Raw genomic sequence first — 9,231 nt, forward strand, 5'->3', positions numbered from 1 at the left:
TTTGTAGTCATATTAAGCTAATAAAGGTATAAAATGTAATTTTTACAGAAGTAATAGATAATAGTTTACGAAAAATGGAGTGCTTTACTTAGAATTCTTGTCAAACATGGAATATAGCATATAAAAGGTACGCGAAATAGCCATTCTTTATAGAAGGAAAAGTTATTACAAATAATTAACAATGAGTTTCATTTAAACCCACAGATTGACTGGAGAGACAAGAAATTAATCTTATCTCGGAGAGGGATTGAGAGAGAAATGGAGGATATCTTTTCAAACGCGCAGTAGGGCACGCGCAGGTTTAGTGAGGTGACAGCGCTGGCATTAGCTTTGTTGAGCAGTCACCAGTCACAGTCAGTCAGTCCAGTCGGTACTCTGTAGGTCGTAGAGCCCGAGCGCGATTGTGTTGTGATAGTTGGGTTGCAGTTATTAGCGCGGTTACACACCACGGTTGGGTGAGGCTTGTTTTGGTTAATCGCTGTTGACTTCAACCTGCCTGTGGTCTGGCGACCTTACCCGACGACATGGAAAACGTTCAACTAAATTTCACAGTGGGGTCATGAGATTCAAGGATTCTTTGTACTTACAGCGTCCGGTCATCTCAAGGTAAGTAAATTATTCATTTTTATATTAGTGTAGTAAGATAAATGTATTTAATTAATAAATGTAAAATTAATTTATGTCAAGCCCAATATAACTTAGTACTAGCTCAATTTATAGATACTTAACAGATTTGTAAACAAATTTCAGTACAATAACATGAAATTTTAATATGTGGTCAGACTTACTCTTTCGTTATTTAATATTTTAAAGTTAGTAAAAGGACTAATAGTTTTAAAAATGTGTCTAATAGATTGAAGAGTCTTGGAGCCATTAAGGAAATACGTTTAAAATAGTACCAAATAGTAATTTCCAATAAGGTTTATTTTTTGGACGAGGTCTTTCAAAACCAAAGGTTTCATAACGAGCACAAATAAATAATTACATTAGTTTAATTAAAATTAATATTAAAATACCGTATAGTGCAAATATACAAGAATGTTAGAAACATTTCAGCCAGTATAAACATTTATTTATGACCACCGTTTATTTTTTCATTAAACCTTTGGTTTCGAAAGGCCTCATCCAAAAAATAAACCTTATTAGAAAAGTATTGCTTTATTAATATTTAGTACTAATTTAAATGTCTAATAGATACTTTTAGGAAAATTGCATTTTATAACAGTTTCTTTTCCTTGTAACATTTAAAAATAAATACTTCACAATTTCAAAACCTTTATAAAAAAGATAAGTGATAAGTCAACACAATCTACAAATTAAAATACCTGTTCTCTGTAATAATAAAAAGCAATCCAAACCAAAGAAATTAATAAATAAGATTATAAAGTTTTTATTGGATTATGTTTAAATGGAATGATTGGTTATTTTTGGACATACTACAAAAATTTATTGTTTATAAAAATCCTAGCAAATTTTCAGCTTTAATAAAAAGCCATGAGTAGTACTGAAGTAATTCAAAAAGAATTTGCAGTGTATTTAAGGTTGCAATGAATTCAAAGGAAGTATTAAACTTGTTTAAATTTGGTTATGTATGATGATTGATTTGAAAGGATGATACAATTTCAGACATTTCGCATTGTAATAGGTTTTCAAAAAGTTTATCACCACATCTCAAGCATTTTAATTCTACCATCTTCTTTCAGGTGTATAAAACTTAATTTAAGAACTTAACGGCCCGGGGCCCTGCTAATAACACCGTGTGGTCGGCCTTTTCTTGGACCAATCTGCCAATATGTTGTCTTGTACATATTAAGCATATTATGTTGCCTATATTTGTAAATCAAGATTAAAAATTATGAACAGGGAATGAGAAATTTTTGATATTGGAAACATACATTGAAGTAACGATATCAAAATAATAAGGGTGTTCCTGTTAGGGTAATTGTAAAAGGTCTACCTATTTATTTCTTTACGGAGATATTAACGCAATTTTTATTAATGCAATGGAAAAAACAGTTACAACGTGAAACAAAATTATTTTTTTAAATATATAAATTGTAATTTGCTGCAAATAGAACAATTGTGGAACGCTACAGTTTAGTGTAGAACGTATTTAACATTTTCGATACACCATAACTTAATTAGTATTTTCAAATAACATCAAAATATTGTGTAATCTGATAAACTATTATTAAATATACAGTTAAGTTTTTGAAAAAATTATCTTATGAATGATTTTTAGGATGTTATCACATAGATCATGTATGCAATTATTAATACGTAATTCATTTGTCGCAAAATCTACCTACTTCAAACTATGCTGGTAGGGGAATTTTACAATAGCTTTTTGAAACCAAATTTTATTTACTGCTTTAGCAAATGTGTGGGTACACTAATATTAAGGTTACAGACTGGCGGCCTCGAATAACGCTTTTTAGTTATTTTCGTAGCCTATGTTTATTGGGTTTTGGTGAAATTAGTTTCAGATAAATGTTATTTATATTTCTCAACAGATATATACAACTTTATTTTTGTAAAGGACACCGTGAGAAATTTCTTTTCCAATTGCATTCCAAACACAAACCACACCACAAAGAGGTTGTAAAAAGGGTTCTTGATAAGCTTGATTTACCCCTAAGGATTACGGGTTAAAACAATAAAACTTGGTGCATAATTACTGCGCCTACGTTTTGGAAGTGACTATCATTTTTTGTCATGTTGCCCTGAAATAAAAAAAAAAAAAGTTTTTAAGGTAGTCTTCACATCTAATGGTGGATGGTCTACAAGGAGTTTGGCTATACATTTTAACATAAGCATAGCCCAAGATGTACATTATTTTAAACAAACAATATTTGATGTAGAGATTCAGTAACCACCTTAAAAATTATTTCTTAGGTCCAGTATTCATTTACTAAGTTTAACTATTTAGATACACCATCCTCAAGTATCTCGAATTTATTATTGGAGTACACACTTATGAGAATTTGTACAATCTACACCTTATAAACTAAAGAGTTTAAGGAATTATTTGACCGATATTGCATTTGTTAAAAATTTAATAAAAAACATACTAAATAAGTCCAATATTTCATAAAATATTAACCATAGTTAAATACGTAGGAGGAAAGATCGATATCATAGGCGATCTAAAAGTGCTTTCTTTTTAAATACAGCGTGCTCGGGCGTTCACTTCTAAAACCCCTCATGGACCGGAAATTCCATTAGATAGTGAACTTCCGGCGAGTCGCGTAATTGCAGATTCTCGTGGGAACGAAACGATACAGACTTATTGTACTCATTTATAGGAAATAAATATTTAGTAATTTTTTATAGTATTAAATTAATAAAATTGTATTTATTTTTTGCTATACCAGTGATTATGAAGTAAAAATATTATATTGGAGTGTTGTACATTCTTCACAGGACTATTATTTTATATCAAAACATAATTCCTGTTATATATCTTTTTATATTTTTCTTCAATAGGAAATCTTCTAAAATATCTGAGTGATTTGTTTGACCCACTGTGTCTCAGAATAAACTACTTTAATTATCTGCAAATAACAATGTGTCAATTAAATCATGAAAGTACTGCTGAATTTTTTAACTGGAAAATTGACACTACGCGGGATGTCGCGTGTGAGCTAAACTTCTGTACGTACTTTTTAAGCGCATAAATTAAGAAGATTGTATACTATAAAAGTAAAAGAACAACATGGAAAATGTGTGTGAATGTATTGTAAGTGAGTGATTGTATCTCTAATTTTGTTTGCATCAGGAAATTTTGCCGAATTGGTTGCAGGGGGACAATAACGTTTTAATTAGGGATCACGAAGAAATATATGAGAAGATAGAATGAGTTCCCAAGTTGCTTATCTGTTTAATCATAATAATACTTTTAGATTTCGACAAATGCGGCAATTTGCCCTTGGGTGCCACCTCTTGCATGTTGTTAACATTAATTTGATTATTTATATTAGAGAACAGTGTGTGAACTGGCGAGAATATTGTGGTCGAAATTTATATAAATTCTTTGCCCAGGATCTTGCCGGGATGCTGCCTTCTATTCCTTACTTACTTCCTGAAACTGCTCATCTGTTGTCCCTCCATGTGAAGGAGATCTTCAGAGATCTTCAATCAGTGACCTGGAAGCAAGCAGCTATTCTTCTTGCTGTATCAGCTATTCTTCCTTCATTATTTCCTGAGTATTTCTTAATGTTACTCTTATTTTATGCTTACTTTGTGAAAAGATTTAATGAAAAATCTATAAATAATTATAAAATTAATCGAATAAAACAGTATAATTCATACATGAAAACTTGTCATATTGGTATTTAAATTATTCATATTTAATATTAAATAACGAAAGGAAAAAGCTATTTAAACTAAGCTTTTATATGTACTAAGAGGTTGTCAGTTACAGCTAAGAACCTCATAAGCAATACAGTAATGTTTCAAGGGGTTATGTTATATTTGTTTTCTGCATCTGCAAGGGGTTTCTGCCCAGTATGTTTACATCAGTCTAGACATCTAACTTATAAAACTATCTGATGACAAACTGGTTTGTATTAGGAATGTTAACCTTTTAGCTGTTTCACAAAGATTTATTGTCATTCCTGTTTTTGTGGAATACTCCTTCATGCCAACATCGTTGTGCAATAAATTTGCTGTAATGCTTTTATTTTTATATATTAGCATATGTATATACCTATTTGTAGACAGTAAAATTGTCAATACAAATAAAATTTCGTGTTTTTTTTTATTTACATTCAGGAAAAAATTTATAAAATGGTGGACAGCCATAGAGTTAAAGTTTCCTGCTGTTTTTTCATTTTACATTAGAGAACATTTTAGAAACCAGTTAATTTAAGATGGGCCGATATCAAGAGCTGATCATATTTAAAAAAAATACACAAAGGCGATTGAATAAAATTATTATGTACCAACTTTGATAGCATCAGCTAGAGTTTTAGTTAAAATAGAAAAAAAATACCAGTAGCTAATTTTCTGAATGAATACTGTATTACACCACCAACAGGATTGATATTTGTTACAGGTGAACTGGGTATGGAGTGGATGGGCCAGCAGGAACTCATGCAGCATAGAGCTCTGCACAATTAACATGGCAAAAAAAACACCTAAGCAAAAAAAGATGTTTAACCTTTTTTAGGTTAAATTTGTACTGTTTTATTATTTGTTGAATTTTTAATTGTTTTTGTACAGTTCCTATTTAATTTGATAATACGAAAACCATCTTGCACCAATTGTTTCAGATAATCAACGCACTGCTGTAAACAGTCCTTTTACCTCTAATCATAAAGATCAATAGAACATAGATTTAAGCAGTATTACATATTAAATATTTAGTATAGAGAAATAAGAAAATAACATTTATTTCTTACACAATTAATCACAATCAATACGAAAGAGAGGGTTTTAGTTTTGAAATATACTACATCAATTAAAAATGTATTATTTTATTTAGAAAATATTTAAGGCCAATTAAATTAATAAAACTTAAATGTGACCAAATAACATGTCTTGTTTTTGGTCTTGTCAAATGAGTGACAGTTTTAAAAGGCTTAAACTTTAGAAGTCCATTTATAATAATTTGTAATCACTACATGAAACTGAACATTGGTATCAAATGAATTTCTGAAGTGAGCAGTATAACTTCATAGCATGACTTTGGTTTATAAAGGTAAAAAGTCTTAACATAGTTTACCTTATAAAGGTCCTGCTAATATTGTATATTCAGATAACTACTATATAATGTACATGGAAATGGGCAAGAGTGGAATGGAATTGTAAATGTGACCAAAATCACATATTGTACGTTGGGTCTTAAAAATTAAAATTATTAATTTGTACAAGGCTTCTAATTTTAATGTGCATTTAATATTTATTTGTAAACACTACCTGAAACTGACCAGATTTATAGGTAAAAAGGGCTTCTTAACATTGTTTACCTTATAAATGTATTTCTAATGTTGTATATTAAGATTAGTTAGTACTGTATAATGTACGTGAGAATGGCCAAAGAGAGGAATGGAATTGTAAATGTGAGCAAAATCACATATTCTACTTTGGGTCCTAACAATTGATATTATATAATGCTTCAACTTTTGAGGGGTTTTTAATATTTATTTGTAATTATAACCCCTATCTGAAACTGACAGGGGGTATCAGATGAAGTTCTGAAGTGAGCAGTATAACTTTATGACATAATTTTAGTTTATAAAGGTAAATAGTCTTAACATAGTTTATCTTATAAAGATCCTGATAATGTTGTAAATTCTGATTACTTCTGCGTGGTGTACATGGAAATGGTCAATGACAGGAATGGAATTGTAAATGTGAGCAAAATCACATATTGTACTTTGGGTCCTGACAATTAAGATAATTAATATTGTATAATGCTTCAACGTTTGAAGTGCAGTTAATATTTATTTGTAATCACTACCTGAAACTGACCAGTGGTATCAAATGAATTTCTGAAGTGAGCAGTATCACCTCATGGCATAATTTTAGTTTATAAAGGTAAAAGTTCAAACATAGTTTACCTTATGTAGTTCCTACTAATGTTATATATTCAGATTACTTCTGAATGGTGTACATGGAAATGATCGAAGAGAGGAATGGAATTGTAAATGTGAGCTATATCACATATTTTACTTTGGGTCCTTTCAATTAAGAGAATTAGTATTGTATAATGCTTCAACGTTTGAAGTGCAATTAATATTTATTTGTAAACACTACCTGAAAACTGACCAGTGGTATTAAATGAATTTCTGAAGTGAGCAGTATAACTTCATGGCATAATTTTAGTTTATAAAGGTAAAAGTTCAATCATAGTTTACCTTATAAAGATCCTGATAATGTTGTAAATTCAGATTACTACTGAATGGTGTACATGGAAATGGTCAAAGCGAGGAATGGAATTGTAAATGTGAGCTATATCACATATTTTACTTTGGGTCCTTTCAATTAAGATAATTAGTATTGTATAATGCTTCAACGTTTTGAAGTGCAATTAATATTTATTTGTAAATACTACCTGAAACTGACCAGTGGTATTAAATGAATTTCTGAAGTGAGCAGTATAACTTCATGGCATAATTTTAGTTTATAAAGGTAAAAGTTCAAACATAGTTTACCTTATGTAGTTCCTACTAATGTTATATATTCAGATTACTTCTGAATGGTGTACATGGAAATGATCGAAGAGAGGAATGGAATTGTAAATGTGAGCTATATCACATATTTTACTTTGGGTCCTTTCAATTAAGAGAATTAGTATTGTATAATGCTTCAACGTTTGAAGTGCAATTAATATTTATTTGTAAACACTACCTGAAACTGACCAGTGGTATTAAATGAATTTCTGAAGTGAGCAGTATAACTTCATGGCATAATTTTAGTTTATAAAGGTAAAAGTTCAATCATAGTTTACCTTATAAAGATCCTGATAATGTTGTAAATTCAGATTACTACTGAATGGTGTACATGGAAATGGTCAAAGCGAGGAATGGAATTGTAAATGTGAGCAAAATCACATATTTTACTTTGGGTCCTTACAAGATAAATAATATTATATAATGGTACACCAATTTAAGTGCATTTAATATTTATTCGCAAATTGTAACTGAAACTCATGAGTGACACTAAATATAATGCTTAAATAAAATGTATGCTCTTTAACTTTAGTTAAGGGTTAGTGTTTACATTTGAAAAAGTATATGCATGTTGGTTATTCGTGGAAGTAGTGAAAGAGATGAAAAGAGCTATGAATGTCAGCAATATAGTTTATTGTAAATATTGGCCCAGATAAAGAAGAAAAGTAATATAGTATGTGTTTTCAGTTATTTAAGTGCAATCAATAATTATTTGTAAGTCCTACCTGAAACTAGGTTTTGGCATTAAGTGACATACTGAAGAAAGCAGTATCATTTTATGTTATAACTTTATTTTAAAAGTAATATTCTTAATCCAGTGTATAACTGTGTAATAACATCCATGAAAATGGTTTTTAAACTAAGAAAAAAACTGTGATTATGAGCAGTACCACATATTCCACCATTAGTTTAGACAAGTAAGAAAACTGTTATTCATAAATGCATTTAACAGGTGTTTTACATTTATTATTTATTTCTGAACACTATCTGAAACTGGTCAGAGACAACAGTATCAATTCATGGTTTAATTAAGGTTTATAATAGTAAGAAGTCTAATAGTTTTTACCTTTTAAAGACACTGTGAATGTTACTTATTCTATGTAAAACTGTATGTGTATATTAAAATGGTCCAAGAGAGATATTCTACAGTAGATGTGAGCAATATAACATATGGTATCTTTTGTTAGACTAGTATTAAAACTATAATTCATCAACATTTCCAAATTTGCATTTGCGTTGAGTTCATTGTTTATTTGTAAAAACTATTTGAAACTGTTTCTGTGACTAAATTAAATACTGAAGTGAGCAGTATAAATTCATGGTATAACTTAAGTTTATAAAAGTAGGACGTTTATTTGTGTTTAATTTTTTAAAAGTTTACGAACGTATTAAATTCAGTGTACAACAGTCCTAATAAGATAATTGGACTTTTAAATGTGAGCAATTTTTACATATTACGGTATATCATTAGTATAGGCAGGTAAGAAAATTATCATTAATAAATGCTTCATTAGTTATGCATTCATGGTTTATTTTTAAACACTACCTGAAAAAAAAAAAAAACAGTTCAGTAACAACATGAAATGTTAAAGTGAGCAACATCACTAATAGCAAATATATTTTATAAAAGTAATAAGTTTAATAGTGCTTACTGCTTAAAATTCTATGGATTTTTAAAATTCATATTACAATTGAATAATGTACATGAAAGTGTCAAAGGGAAGTATTGGACTGTAGCACTACCTTATATTGTATCTTTGGTCCAGACAAGGAAGAAAATTCACATTGTAAAATGCTTCAATGTACATATAATGTTCATTTGTTAACACAACTGGAAAAAAAACCTAGTGACAATAGTGTCACTAATATAGATAAAGTTCTAAAGTGAACAGAATCACTTATATACACCAAGTACAGTTTAATTTAACAAAACAGTTCTTGTATTAAATTTGTACCAGCTTTGTTCTTATGTACCTCCTTTTTGAGTACAGTAGCTGTAGAAATTCCTGTCTTTTTACAGCAAATTTTAATAGAAAACTAGAATATTTACAATTAT

At 29.5% G+C, this 9,231-nt stretch overlaps 1 long non-coding RNA gene across 1 annotated transcript; it reads left to right on the top strand.

Moving 5' to 3' along the window:
- The first annotated feature begins 329 nt into the window (after window positions 1-329).
- On the top strand, window positions 330-5,479 carry LOC124356316. Its single transcript, XR_006921847.1, has 3 exons — window positions 330-606; window positions 4,042-4,205; window positions 5,057-5,479. It is a non-coding gene; the product is annotated as an uncharacterized LOC124356316 (long non-coding RNA).
- The last annotated feature ends 3,752 nt before the right edge of the window (window positions 5,480-9,231 follow it).

Source organism: Homalodisca vitripennis, chromosome 2, assembly GCF_021130785.1.
Source record: "Homalodisca vitripennis isolate AUS2020 chromosome 2, UT_GWSS_2.1, whole genome shotgun sequence".
Taxonomy (NCBI): Eukaryota; Metazoa; Arthropoda; class Insecta; order Hemiptera; family Cicadellidae; genus Homalodisca; species Homalodisca vitripennis.